Below are 16,114 nucleotides of genomic sequence, written 5' to 3'. Positions count from 1 at the left end.
TCCTCCCCACCTTGTTTTAAATCTCGTCCTTAAGATTTGGGCTACGATATCTCCTTGGGGTTATGTCAGGTCTTTTAGTTAGTAAGAACAATATCAAAGTATCTAGGGTTGAATCAAGACACGAATATAAAGAAACAAATGGGAACTTCATTGTCCAATTGTAATTAGTTTCAGGGATCGATGAGATGAAATGATATAATTATCAAGGTGACTGAGTTTCACAAATAAAAGAGAGATTTGACAGGCATTTAATTCAAAACGCAATGACTTTTAGAAACAATAGGATTGGATGTCTAAAGAGAACTTACTTTGATTGTCAACTGAGGAAGACCCTGAATCGATAATCGCAAATGAAAATAGAAGTATGAAAAATGATTTGTCAACTATCAAACCAGAAATCAGTGACATTTATTTGAATGGCAGGGATACACCGAAAATGCAATAGAGTTTAGTGTAGCATTGTCCTGATACATAATTGTATCCTAGACTACTTGGATGATGAGTGAAACGAAAGACATATGATTTTGTATGATTAGGGTTTACGATTAGCTTAGGCTACAAATTTATATAGACACCGCAAGGTGTCGTAATTATTGAAAGAGTTCAATGATTACGATGACCGAACGAATTTACCGTTTTCAAATTTTAACTGAGTGTTTCAATGAAGTGAACCTGGATATTCAAAAATATAGGATGTTCAAATGAAGGAGTAAATGAATGTCATAGAATTGATCAAAGAAAAAAGAATGTCTGAGGTACATAGGAATATAATATGAATTTATGTACCTTTATCTTAACACATAATTGTGTTAAGACTGGTTTAGGATAATGAATCAACAGAAGATAGATAAATCCGTACCTTAGGTGTGGAAATGAAATGAGTTCAAGTTTCAAAGAAAACGTCACCACAGGGTGTCGTGATTTAACAAATGATTTATTCGGGTTGAAGATTCTAAACAAGTCTACTACGATTCAAACAAAGGAGATTACCTTGAATATGATGATCTCAATTCATTATATGGGATTTTGAATTGAATATATATAAGCAAGTTCAAACAATTTGAGCTTGGTTTGGACATATTCCAATAATGGATATATGTTTTTAATAAAAAATGGTTACAATGAAAAATCCGGTAAGGAACTTTGAAAAGAAAAGGAGTTTTCCTAGAAATCTGTTGACTCGATATCAAAAAGTCAATGTTTTGCAATCATATAGATTATCAGAATGAGTATAACGAAATATTTATTCGAACTCGTGAATAAATGATCTTTTGAAGTTAAATCACATGCGTAACAATCAATGCATGTGCAGAATTTGTCAAGAGATGAGACAAATGAGTGTTTTTGTTTCATGAAAGAAATTCTGAAGATATAATGACCATTTATAAAATTTTGATTGGAACCAAAAGTCAATTAATACTTTAGTACAGATAAAACGTACGGGTGCTTATGTTAGAATTTGCTATTGCTTCCTGTGTCGTAGATATTTATGCGTCCTTCTTAGCTTCCTCTGGTGTTTTAGTCTTGTCATCGGGTGCCTTAGATAGTTCTGGGCAGTAGGGACGGATATGACCTGGTTCTCCGCAGTTGAAACAAAGGTTAGTTTTCCTTCTACATGCTTCTTTTGTATGCCCAGTCTTCTTGCAGAAGTTACAATGGTGTGTCTTCTTAAAATGGCGTCTTCCTGAACGCCTTTCGTTATAGTTGTTGCAGGTAGGTTGTGCGGTTGATGATCCAATTCCTTTATTCTTAGAGGATTTGACAGTGCAGAATTCCTTATAAGCATAACCACAGGTTGTGGTTTTCTTTTGTTTGGGAAATGGAGTGTTGACAGGGATATCATTGCCTCCATTGATACTAGGGTTAGGTTTGAAGTGTTGGGTATGCTCACAGCGTATAGTAGGATTCTCGTTCATAGGTATACAGATTTTAATAGCTTCAATGATCGAAGGTATGACATCAGATATTCCTTAAGCTATTATATTTTCTATAGTACTTTTATCCAAAGAATTTCCATTACTAGCCTGAATTTCGTGATTACATGCTATTTCCTTTGACATCTGAATTACAAACATGTTCGGATATAACTATCACAGAACTAAACATTTATACAGGCACATTTTGTTGCTTATATCACATTAGCACAACTATAATCATATCTATCAGTATTATGCGTTGATATATATAGGGAGCCGCTAAAATAGAAACCAACCCCAGTTGTAAGAACCGTGAGAACCACTCTCCACCAATCATATTATGCCAACCAAAAGGGTCTTTAGGTAATTTACTCTATATATCACTTCAATGGTCAGTCTGTCTTTTCTGTCTCTTTTATTATTGTCATTTCCATATGACTTTCTCTCTCTCCATTCTTTATTTCAATTTGTTGAACTATCATCAGAGCATTTTCCCCTCTTTCATCTTTGATGAAGATGGAAGATATCATAATGTTCATCATCTTTAGCCTCTGAACACAACCGTCATCATCTTCAGTCGCCGGCGACCCCCAAACACCACCGTTTTAGTCGCCGGAGTTTCAGACGCCGGGAGACGACGGTGGTGAAGGGCAGGTTGTGGTGGTCGATTTATTTGCAACCCGGTGCCCACCACGACTGACCACCACCGATTATCCCCGCTCTCACCTCCTTCTCCATTACCGCCGACACCTCTGATTTCCGATCACCTCGCCGTCGTACCCACCACCGGTCACATAAACCCACCGACTACCACCCTACCACCGACACCTCTGATTTCTGATTACCTCGATCACATAAACTCGCCGCCGTACCCACCACCAGTCCATTACCGCCGACACCTCTGTTAAATTTCAGTTGACTCGTGAATCCAGGTATGAAAGTTTGTATTTTTTAAGTTGTTAAATGAAGATGATTAGTTTTATTTTACTGAATTTTTGAAGATTGTTATGTGGGTATTGAGTTGGTATTGAAAAAGATGTTGGAGTGTAAAGATGGGTCAGGAGCTTCAACTTAGTTCAAATTAGTCAGACTATTATGATTTTTGTTTGGGATTGATTCATTTCCCTTGTAGAGGGGCAGTGAAAAATAGTGGTAAAAGTGTTTGCTTTTTGTATAGAGATGTTCTAAAACAAGCAATTTTGGGGCTGTAGGTTGGAGTAGCGGCTCGGGTTTCGGTGGGTTTATGATGTTGCAACGGAGGTGTGGCGGTGGGTGTGGTGGTGTGGCAGAGGGTTTGGTGTTGTGGCGGTGGTTTTGGTGGTGTGGCAGTGTTTGATGCAAAAAAAAAAAAAACGCATATATTTGATGACGATGGCGCGGCAAGGATGGTGGAGGGTAGGTTTTAGAATCCACAACCCCACTTTGCAGCCTCTGATGTTCGGAAAATCTGAGCCAAAACTTCTTTTTTTTTTCCAGAATCCACTCGTTCTTTTTTATTTTTGTTTTGTTGGGTTTCTTTTACGTAAAGCGTAAAAACGTAAAAAGTTAAACCGTAAACTTTTTAACGTAAAAACGTAAAACGTAAAAAGTTTTTACGTAAAGCGTAAAAGGTTTTCCGTGAAACGTTAAAAGTTTTTAGGTAAATCGCAAAACGTAAATTTTTTTTAGTAAAACGTTAACGTAAAAAAACCGGCGCGTAAAACGTAAAAAAACGGTAACCTAAAAAACCGGGGCGTTAAACGTAAAAAACCGGCGCGTAAACGTAAAAAAACGGTAACGTAAAAAACCGGGGCGTTAAATGCAAAAAACCGGCGCGTAAAAGGTAAATAACGTTAACGTAAGAAACCGGCGCGTAAAACGTAAGAAAACGTTAATGTAAAAAACCGGCGCGTAAAACGTAAAAAAACGTTGACGTAAAAAACCGGGACGTAAAACGCAAAAAACCGGCGCGTAAAACGTAAATAACGTTAACGTAAAAAACCGGCGCGTAAAACGTAAAAAAACGTCGCGTAAAACGCAAAAAAACGTTGACGTAAAAAACCGGGTCGTAAAACCGAAAAAACCGGCGCGTAAAACGTAAATAACGTTAACGTAAAAAACCGGGGCGTAAAACGTAAAAACGGCGCGTTGAAAAAACGACGCGTGAAAAAGCCGGGCGAAAAAACGGCGCGTCAAAAAAAGAGGCGTGAAAAGGCCGGGCGTAAAAATCTTAAAAATTAAAAAAATTATAATAAAAATTTGATTTAAAAAAATTGTTTTACAAAAAAAAAATCTGTTTATAAATAAAAAATAATTAAGTCAAAAAACTAATTAATGAATAGGACAAAAAAGGTAATTTAAAATTAATATATATAAAAAGACAAAATAAAGTGATTTTACTTAAATACCCTTTTGGATTATAATATTAAAGACATAATAAGTCAAAAAGCTTTTAATATTAATATTTACTACTTTTAATCACATCCATCCATCTAGTTGATCTAAGTGCCAGAAAGTGGTTCCCATGGTTCTTATAACTAGAGGTGGTTTTCATTTTAGCGATCACCGATATATATATATATATATATATATATATATATATATATATAATTATATATTATCATTTACTTTCATTATATATTTTATCAAAGTATAAGGAAAGTATATATATATTATATTATGTGTTGTTTCTTTCCTGTTGTAATAGCTTTTCTCCATATCGCCTTAGCTTAGCTATATTTTCTGAGCTCATGACTGGATAGATATTCGGGATGTATGGTGGAAATTGTGGCTGGGACTATGGCTGTAAATAAGGGTCTTGTATGAGATCATGAGATTCCCCGTCATTGGTCCTACCATTGTTACTTTGGATTTGGTGCTAGTACGGGTATTCTTATGGTGTCTTTTGGGTTAAATGCGGTTAATGGTTGAAAAATCATTTGGATAGATTTTAGGTAAACATGTAGGTTTGCTTCTTCTATAAAAACTTGTTTTTCTACAGAAGATATTTGATTCTTATATTGTATACACTATCAAGAAATTTTGTTCTGTAAATGCATACGTATACAACAATTTCAATTTCCCATATATATATATATATATATATATATAATACCAAATCATTTTTATAAGAATCCAATTATATAACTAATGGTATTAATTATTCTACTTATTCTCATAACTATATTCATTCTTTTATACTAACAATAGTTATAGTATATTGAAATAAAGTTTTGTTGAATTTATTGAATGTAATATTTTGGAATAACAAGGGTAAATCACTAAAAGAAATAATTTAATCAAAATTTAAACTTTCTGGATTTATTGGAAAAATTTTATTTTTAACCAGAGGGTTGAACCATATTGGCTGAAAATATTTAGGATTTGATTCTTAATTAATCATATTTATATATTCAAAGAAGTATTATAGTAGATAATAAAAGGTTTGGCGTTTCTAATTTTGATTCTAAATATATTAAGTAATGAAGTAGTATTCCTGTATAGAATATGCATATGACTTAAATATAATTTAAGGGATGAGTTAAATTATTAAATAGTAAAAATCCGTAAGCTATTTCCTGTCAAAATATATGTGTTACGTACATATATTGTAAATCATCTAGTTATACAATACCAATCGTTTTTGTACACATTTCCATTTTGTATGAAATATCATTTGTTGAATTAATATAGGTTATAAAATATAAAATATTATATATTTGCACACTTTCCATATGGATGAAAATGTACATGTGCTTATATGGATATAATATAACACAATCATATGGAATAATATTTTCATAGTGTTATTATGAAAATCCTGTTTTTAATTATTGTATTTAAATAATAAAAGTATGTCAGGATACTATATTTTAACAAAATTAATATAATCATATTTGTCAAAATTAATATATATATATATATATATAGGCAGAGGATCCTGTAAAAAGTGCTCAAAGTGTGAGAAGTGTATTATAACACTATATATAATACTATATAATACCATATAAACAACGTATAACAATATGTAACACCATATAATACCATATAACACTATGTAACACTATATATCATTATATAACAAATATAACACTATAGTTTGTCTGATAGCATGTCTATGATAGATGTATAGTGTTATATTTGTTATATAATGTTATATAGTGTTACATAGTTATATATGGTATTATATGGTGTTACATATTGTTATATGGTATTTATATGGTGTTATATAGTATTATATATAGTGTTATAATACACTTCTCACACTTTAGGCCCTTTTTACACTATCCTTACCCTATATATATATATATATATATATATTTAAGTCGAGTAAAATTCTAGGTCATATTATTAATCATATAATATATTACTTGCATCGAATAATATTTTATATTATGATATTTAGGAGGTATCATACCGGAATTGTGTTATCTTATATTAATATCTTGATTAAGATATTAATGTTAGTATCATAATATTATAAGGTTATAAGATTGTATTATATTCATATTAATATATGAGGATTATATATATATATATATATATATATATACAATATATCACAAACTTTAATATTAATAATATATCCCCTTTATATATTTATAATATGAAACATAACATATTGTAAGATACAAATAGGGGTTACACATACTGAGAATTTAAATGACATAAAACCATTTAGGTATAATACATGAATTGTACTATCTTAATATTTATATTATGATTTTTATTTTCACAGAATAACACATAAGATATTAATCTTCTAACATAAATGTTTAAGGTTTAGGTATTGGAAGAACACCTCAAGGGCTTAAACTAGTGGCATAGCTCTGATACCACCTTCTGTCACAGCGCTCGACCCCTCCCCGGGAGCGGGAGCCATGAACCAGTCAGATGGTATCGGTGTTTACTAAATATGCAACGGTAAACTTTCATCAGGACCGTAGTTGGGAAATATTTATCAGAGTTTAAAACACCATATTTTATAATAAACAAGTGGGATAAAACCCGAGTTTCATTTGCAATACATTTTTAGGGATAAACCCTAATTATTGAAAACAAGTTTCCTTTTTATTTATGTAACTTTTATGGCCAATTTTCTAAGCTTTCAATGCTCTCCAGCTGGCTTCTATTGACTTCGCACTAAGTTACCTGAAACACGTTTTAAAAAGGTTTTATCAGCAAGAAATACTGGTGAGTGCATTCTAGTTTAATTAAAATAGTTTTATAACTTTACGGTATTGAGGACATCCACAATTACATTTGTTTATATCTATCCAATTACCCCTTTGGTACTGTCAATCCTGACTTGTGGTCATTCTACTATTCCAATAGTAACAAGTTTCAAGTAATGTATACAAAACCCCAACATACCGACAGTAATTGTAGAATCACAAATACTCAACTACTGCTAAGTGTTATTTAAAACATTTGAGGTTTTGGTAAAAAGGTGTCAAAAAGAAGATGTACTACATTGTTTACTTAGGTAAAACTAAGGCTTCCTGGTGAATCTCCTCGTTATTATCTATTAAAATTAAACAATGCAAACGTGTTAGTAAAATAACCCAAATCATATTAACCGTATAACTCGAGACAGAACTCCAATGACTGAGTCAGGCAAAGCCTTGACATGCATTACGGAGTCCAAGATCAATCAGGTGTAACATAAGACAGAACTCCAACGACTGAGTCATGAAGATCCTTGACATGCATTACGGAGCCCTAGATCGATTGTGTAGGGTAACAAATAGGGTTATAATACTTACAACGAGGCAGAGCTTCGCGGTTTAAGGGGGTATTTGGCTATTATTTCCGCCTATTAGAAGTTGAGAGAGTTTTAGAGAAAAATGAACGATTTGAAATGCAGATCTCGACTTCTTTTATAGCTGGAACAGGGGCGGCTCGTGTCCCGCGAGAGCCTACTCTCTTTCTTTCGCGGCCTGCGAGGAACGTTAGGTCGGTTTTAGGGTTGATAAGTCACGCATGTAGTCTTGACGCATGTCCGACACGTGGCGATCAGGGTGTCCGGCAAGTAACAGGGGGTCGCACCCTGCGAACCGACCCCTTGACTGGGTCGCGGCCTGTGAGTGGCCCATTTTACTTGTTTTATTTTATTTTCATTAATATTAACGTTTTTGGGTCCGTTCCTCATATCCAGGGTGTATTTTAGGACGTTTAGGGTGTATTTTAAGTGATTTTAGGAGGCTTGTTATATCATGTTTGAAAAATGACAAGTTTTTATGTGTTTATATTTTACAAAGTACCAAAATATTTTAGGTGCGGCTTTCGCATAAATTCTAAATATACCAAAAAGATTTTGAAGTAATATAAACTTGAGAAAAAAAATTTATTTCTTGAATTGGTTTTGATAGTCTTCTATATGGAACTAATAAACTGATCGAAATGTTAACCTATGCACGCATATGAAGATAAACACAGGTTAATGCGATCTAAAAAATATATGTGGTATCACTTAACCCTTTCGAGCCCGCCAAGCAAATATATCTTGTGTGGAGTTCTTTAGTGACCTTTGGACCTTGGTCTTGTAAGAGAGTTGAAGCTCAATGCAAAAACCAAGATTCACAATGAAAATAAAGCAGGCTTAGTCTATAGGGTGTGGGGGACATGGATTGGATCATTAATTGCCACATAGGAGCATGATTCACACGTACACGACCCCCTTGGAGCATAATTCCGTGGTGTGCGTAGATTAAACCACGAAAACCGCGTTCCACTTTTTCTATTTTCTAGGGTTGGCTATAATAAATATATAAACAATTTTCCTTATTTTGTATTCCTCCATTGTTAATTCTATCAGACAGAAACCTTAACCCAGCAACAACGACAATAAGAACAACAACATCAATATGGCAACAAGAACCCTAACCCTCGTCTATATTCCTCCAACAAGACGACAAGCAGCAGGTTTGTTGTTTTTCAGTTTTTCGCTGTTTGATTTGTTATTCTGTTGTTGTGGCTATAGACCGATCTGTTTAAAGTGTTCATTTACATTTTCTATTACAGTTTTACTATTAGTATCTGTTTAGAGGTTTTAATTATGTCACTGTATCCCTAAAATGTTGTCATGTGTGTTATTTTCTTTGTTTCGTAGTTGATTAGCTTTGGTTATGTGTGTTCTGTAATCTGTATTTTATTATTGACTTTCATGAGCTTTTGATGCCTAATTTGTCAAGCCGTTTGGTTATATGTTTCACATTTCACATAGGTATGAAGTATTTTAACTTATTGGCAATTTATTATTGCCTGATTTTGCTTAGTTTCTAAGTGTAATGTTTTAGCATATTCATCGATAATATAACGGATATTTACTTTAATATATCTCTGATTGGTGGTTTTGTCATTTGTGTGTCTATTTGGTTTGCTACAGTAACATCTTGTATTTTCACATATCTATGTTTCATTTTAAACCATCTGTTAGTTGTAAATTGTAATCCACTGTCACAGTCTTCTCCATCTTTAAACTTGTAGATGTAATTCTCATGTAGCTTTGTTTATTTAACAGCTGACTGTGATAGTGTTTCATAAAGTAATATGCATGTTCCTTATTTTTAAGTGTCAATTGTTGAATTTGTATGTATATATAGTTAGTTTTTCGTTTCATCATTTTGTGGTGGCTGCTCTTTGCTCCAGTAGATGCAACGTTTCCATCATAAAGTTTGAGTTGCAGTTAGGGGTGTGAATTTCTAACACGACCTGAAAACCCGACACGAACCTAACACGAAATTCGTGGGTTTAGATTTAGTCTAAACGGGTTCGGGCCAGTTTCAGGTTGAACCCGCGAACCCGTTTGTGTTTTTTAAGTAAATTTTAATTTTAATATATTAATTTCAGAAAAAATTAAAAAATTCGGGTTGAACAGGTCGTGTTTGGGTCAACCCACGAAATATCATGTTCGGGTTCATAGGTATGATACGATTTTCGTGTTCGGGTCAGGTTCGTGTAAAATTTTCGGGTTCGGGTCGGGTTGAACCCACCAACCTTGCGAACACGGCCCGTTTAGCACCCCTAGTTGCAGTGGTTGATGGGTGTGATCATATACTTCTATCGCATGTGCTGCAACTTTTTAGTGATACATATCATGGTAGATGGATTCTAACAGTGGACTCATAATCAATGCATTCACATGCTTATCTCAGTATTTGTTTCTAGTTGAAGACTAATATATGTACGGGTATCTGTATTAAGTGTGTGCGTATGTTTATTTGTGTGCATGGACATTCATATAGTTAAGGCAAGCGGCGAGACTTAAGTTGAAAGAAAAAGAAATGCAAGAAGCGGCCGACCGTGAAGACTTTCAGCTAATGGCGACAAGCATCGACTCGCTCTCGGAAAAAGATAAAGAAGTGTTGCAAAAAATGAAGACGAAAATTGCTCAAAAATTGGGTCTTTAAATTATGGCGTTATCATTTTTTATATTTTATAGTTTTCATCTTTAATTTATGCCGCTATCGTTTTTTATATTTTCTAGTTGTAACAAAATTGATTCAGTTTTATATTTTATGGATTAAATTACTTTTTTTTTCAATTTTTGGACAACTCTGTTATAGATCTCTCATGTAATTTGGGCTAAACTGGTTATATAATTTGTACCTACAGTAGCAAAGAAAAAGAAGAAATAGGTTATCCCACCACCATGGCGTCACCAACTTCTTCCGACGAGATCAACGAATTTTTTTTGAACGTGTTGATGGAAACGCCACAAATAATTATAGAGGAGGAAGAAACCTCCTCCAAACAGAGAAAATGACAACAATGTTTAAATAGGGATCGTGAAGATATTTTTTTCGTGCTTTATATTTTTTGAAGTGTCGTTTATATCTTAGCGTAATTTATATTTTTGTAAAATATGTAGGTGTCCACGATAGGTTGATGGCCGATTACTTTGCCGAAAACCCGGTATACACGAATGAAATGTTCAGGCGTTGTTTCCGAATGAGCCGTTGTCTTTTCTTACGTATAGCCAACGATTTGGCTAATTATGACCCATTTTTCACATTAAGATGGGATGCTACAGGTAAAAGGGGAGTTATCACTTTACAAAAGTGTACGTCGGAAATTCGCCAATTGGCTTACGGTACAAGTAGCGACATGTGGGATGAGTATTTGAAGATGTCTGATAGAACTTCACGAGAGAGTTTGTATCAATTTTGCAAAGGGGTGGTCAAGCTATATAGCACGAAGTACTTACGAAGGCCAACAAAGAATGATATCATAAAGTTGTACCAGGCACACGAAAGTAAACATGCTTTTCGTGGAATGCTTGGTAGCATAGATTGTATGCATTGGCCTTGGCGTAATTGCCCTAATGCATGGCGAGGTCAATTTACTCGAGGTGATCATGGTCATCCTACATTAATTCTAGAAGCCGTGGCATCAAATGATCTTTGGATTTGACATGCTTTCTTTGGTGTTCCTGGTTCGAATAACGATATTAACGTTCTTGGTCAGTCAAATGTTTTCAATGATATCATTAACGGTACAGGGCCTGATTTTAGGTTTTTGGTTTCAGGAGTAGAATACAAGCACATGTATTATCTAGCCGATGGAATATACCCAACATACACAGCGCTTGTTAAAACTATACCGTATCCAGAACATGAAAAAAGAAAGAAATTTGCAAAATGTCAAGAATCTGCTAGGAAATATGTTAAGCGTCTATTTGGGGTTCTACAACAAAAATGGCACGTAGTTGCAAACCCAACACGAGCACTTGAACTCAAATGAGATATTGTATGTATGCTTTTATCTTATTGCATAACATGATTATTGAAGACGAAAGTAATGCCATATGTGAATATGATCCTAACGGCATTCATGAGAATGTTGTACCAGTTGATGAAAGGCAACAAGAATTTAACATGTGGGTGCTATACAACGAGACCACACATAACCATATTCGTTCGGATTTGATTGAACATGTTTGGCAATTTGGTCGAATTAACAACAACGAGTAGTTTTCTTTTCTTAATTTATAATATGTAGTTTAAATTTGGATGTCATTTTTTTATTATTTTGAATTTGAATGTTATGTAGTTTTATTACTAAAATTTATTTAATTTTATTTGTTGTTTATTTAAAATAAATAAAATATATTTCACACAAAAAGGGGTGGATAGTGGTTTGGGTTATGACCACACCCTTAGGATAGTGATTTTAGATAGTGAATTAGAGGGCGATGACATATCGTTGATACGGAGGATCATGATGGTCATGAGAATTATAACCACACCCTAAGATTTAGAGCCGCATGCCATATGCGAAAAACAGGCTAGCTTTAGTATGAAAAAGTAACAAAAATGAGGGAAACATAGTTTATTTGTGTAATTCTATATTTTTGTCATCTTGATGGATGAGAAAAAAATACGGATGGAATTTTACTGTTTTTAGCTAGTTAGATTCATATATGATATATCAAATAACGTGCGTAATTTAATTTTATATTTCTTATTCAACGTTGTTTTTTCTTTACTTTTATTTCTTTTTGTTCCATTTATTTGACTTTTAATATGATTTTTATTTGATTTCATATTTAGTTATATATTTATTTCTTTTTGTTACATCTATTTGACTTTTGATATGATCTTTTCGTAATTTTCATTCAGATTTGTACTTTACTTTTATTTCTTGTTTTGGTTTTATTTAATTTTTTAAGTTTTTTTTATTTGATTTCGTATTTAGTTAAATATTCATTAAATTTAGTTATAGATATATTTCAAAATTTAGACATTCATCTAGTTTATAAATTTTGTTACGTCAAAATTATGCTTAATTCATTATTATGGTTGTTATCAATTTTCAAAAATGTTAAAAGGGAAATTAAAAATTATAAGAGTCAAATGAAACATATTGGAAACATGCTTGTGTCGATCTCATAGGTGTATCCCCCTAACCGGGTTCCGGAAAAATGAGTTTATGACGGGGCAAGCGGTACTGAAAGCAGAGTCAAAGAATGTGCACGCGAAAGCTTGTGAGGATAATCAGTATGCCTTTATCCCCGTGGCGTTTGACACATTCGGCTCCTAGGTGCCGTAGACGGTTCGGTTCTTGGCTAGAGTGCAACCATTTATTAGCAATGAAGATTCATATATGGTTTATTTTTTACACTAATTAAAAAAAATATTGTAATGTTTAGAAAGTTTTACAAATTGGAATAGTTAATAAAAGTGAAGTGACTTTAGACGAACATAAAAACACTCATGGTTGGGACATAATTCGTCACATAATAACATGATTGGAAGGCTATATAATCCCATTGTCTGATCAATCATGGTTCGCATGGATTAAACTATGGCAACTATGGTCCTCTTTTCTATTTTCAAGATTTCATTTTCTTCCTTTTTCTTTAGACAAAAATAAATTAAAATAAATAAGGGTATAGTGGTTTGGTCATGACCACACCTTTAGGATAGTAGTTTTGGATGATGCATTAGGCTAAAGGGTGTGGGGGGCATGAGTTGGGTCATCAATGCCACATAAGACAATCAATCATTGCTACACCATCCCTTGCCTCATCCACCATGGTTTCATGGATTAAACCATGATAACCATGGGCCTCCTTTCCTTTTTCAATACTTCCTTTTCCTTTTCACAAAAATAAATTAAAATAAGTGAATAGTGGTTTGGGTCATGACCACAACCTTAGGGTAGTGGTTTTGGATGATAGATTAGAAGTGAGTGACATGACGCTGATGTGGAGGATCATGGTGACTATGAGGATCATGACCACACCCTATAGCCTTAGTGGTGGGTGACATGGCGCTGACGTGGAGAGTCATGGTGGTCATAAGACCATGCGTAGTGGTTGGAGTGAATAATGATGCCCCACCCTTGAGTGTTGTCCGCCACATATCGTCCTAGTCAGCAAAGGTATGTTTTTCTAAAATGGGTGTAGTGGAGATGTGGGTATTACATTAATAAGGGTGTAAAGAATTAAATAAATAAATAAAACCATGAAAAAAATTGATTGGACAAAGAATAAGAAGATGAAGGGTGATTGGACAAACAAATGGGGGCAAGGGCGTGGAAAATAGCACGCCTCAGCTAATTTAGACCAAAAAAAGGCCTACGAGGGCGGGTGGTGGCGTGCTCCTGCGTTGTTGGGCAAAAAAGGCCCAAAATATACACCACTATGGGTGGTCTAAGGGTTATTACCACACCCTATAGCTTAAAACGTGATTACAATTAGGTGGCTATATATATTAACTACTATTATTTGTTAAATGGATTTATAAGTTAATTTAATATATGATGTGTGTTAGTGTGTATATGTTTTAGGTGTATATTTTAAGCCCTTTTACACTTTTTAGTCAAGTTTTAAATTTATAAAACACGATATTTACTAACACTAAACACACATATGGGCAAGTGCACCCATCGTGGACGTAGTATAGTGTTGGCAAGATACCGAGGTCGTCCAAGGACACAAGAGCTTTTAGTACCGGTTTATCGTCAACGTCTAATCAAATCAAAATGTTAGAAAAAAGATTTTTAAACTAAGAAAATGAAACTAACTAAAATGCTTGCTGAAAATAAAAATAAAAGTAAAAACAGATAGACAAGATGAATCACTTGGATCCGACTCGTGTGTTAGTGTAACCTTTGATTATTTTCGCACTTTTGCACTTATTTAAGAGATTATCTTAGTTATTGTAGTAGGCCCCTCTTTTGAAGGTGACGTTACTCTCAACCCAGTAGTTTGAGTCAGCAAGGATACAATCCTAAAGGGTTGGATTATTGAAAGATAATTAATTAAGTTATTAATGCATAATGTGGTAGGCCCCTCTTTTGAAGGCGACGTTATCCTCGGCTAAGTAGTCTGAGTCAGCAGGGATACAGTCCTAAGTAGCCGGGTTAAAGTTTTAATAGTAGTTTAACTTATGAGGGGGTCAAAGAGTTTGGACCCCCGCCATCCAATACCTTTGGGTATTGAAGGAGGTCCTACTAAATTTGACCCAGGTCCTTTGCAGGATCTATACACTGAACAATGGCAAGACTCTTACCAAACAGTTCCCTTAACCCCCGACCAGGTAGCCAACATATCTCCATATAGACCGTGGAGATATGAATGGTGAAAATCTTTTATTTTATATAGACAGTAAAATAATGCCAAGACACCACGGACAAACGATAAGGAAGAATCACCTTCAACATAAGAAACTAGTAGTTAAAGTCATTAATACAAAACCAATTAAAAAGTGCAAAAGATTAAAAATAAAAAGTATTACACTGAACACTTGTCTTCACCAAGTGATGTAAGAGACTTAGGCAAACATGGCCTTTGATTGTCAAGAACTCTTACGATCAATCTTGGATCCCGAGACGACTCACACACTCTATGATGGACAATGGATGATGGTGGTGGATGATGGTGTTATGGTGGTGGTGGGTGGTGGGTGAAGTGTGAGAGAGGTGGTGTGCCAAGGGATGAGTTGAAATGGCTCCAAGCACTCCTATTTATAGGCTGAACAGAAGCCTGGGCACGGCCCCGTGTCCGCTGGGCACGGCCCCGTGCCTGTCTGACACACTCTCTCTTCATTAATTGTAATTCGCAATTACAATAAATGTGCCTGCAACACTCTGACCACGCCCCCGTGTCCGCTGGGCACGGCCCCGTGGTGGGTAGTAGAAGCTTCTATAGGCTTGTCTTTTCTGCTGCTTCTTGGGCACGGCCCCGTGCTCGCTGAGCACGGGCGTGTTCAGTCTTCTGACTTCTTTGTTTTGCTTGGGAAGATGCTGTCGGGAGGGTCGGCATATCACTTTTGTTCCTTTTCTTGTAATTATGTTAGAATTTGCTGTCTTTTTGCTTCTTTTGTTATTTTGAGCTCATTTAATCCTGAAAATACAAAAGGAAGACAAAAGCACACTTTTTCCAACATTAGTACTAAAAAGGGTTAGTTTTAAGCCATTATTGATGTAATTTATATGTTGCATTTTGTGCACATCAATATAATAAATAAAAGTCATACTTTTGGAAATTAAAAATTATATAGCTAAGTGTTAATTAATTACTAGTGTGTTTCCTCGCGTTACCCAGTGAGAACTTAATTAGTATTGGTTCTGTTTGTTCAGGTATCAGCACTGTTATAGCAATTGAAAAAGAAAACAAAAAATAAAGCCGTGATATTTCCGAAAGGATATCGACACATATTTCACATAAATTGAAAACCATAAAATGAATGTTGGTTTCGGTATTACGGATA

The sequence above is a fragment of the Helianthus annuus genome, chromosome 5 (assembly GCF_002127325.2).
Source record: "Helianthus annuus cultivar XRQ/B chromosome 5, HanXRQr2.0-SUNRISE, whole genome shotgun sequence".
Classification (NCBI taxonomy): domain Eukaryota; kingdom Viridiplantae; phylum Streptophyta; class Magnoliopsida; order Asterales; family Asteraceae; genus Helianthus; species Helianthus annuus.
Note: the sequence above shows the minus strand (reverse complement) of the source record.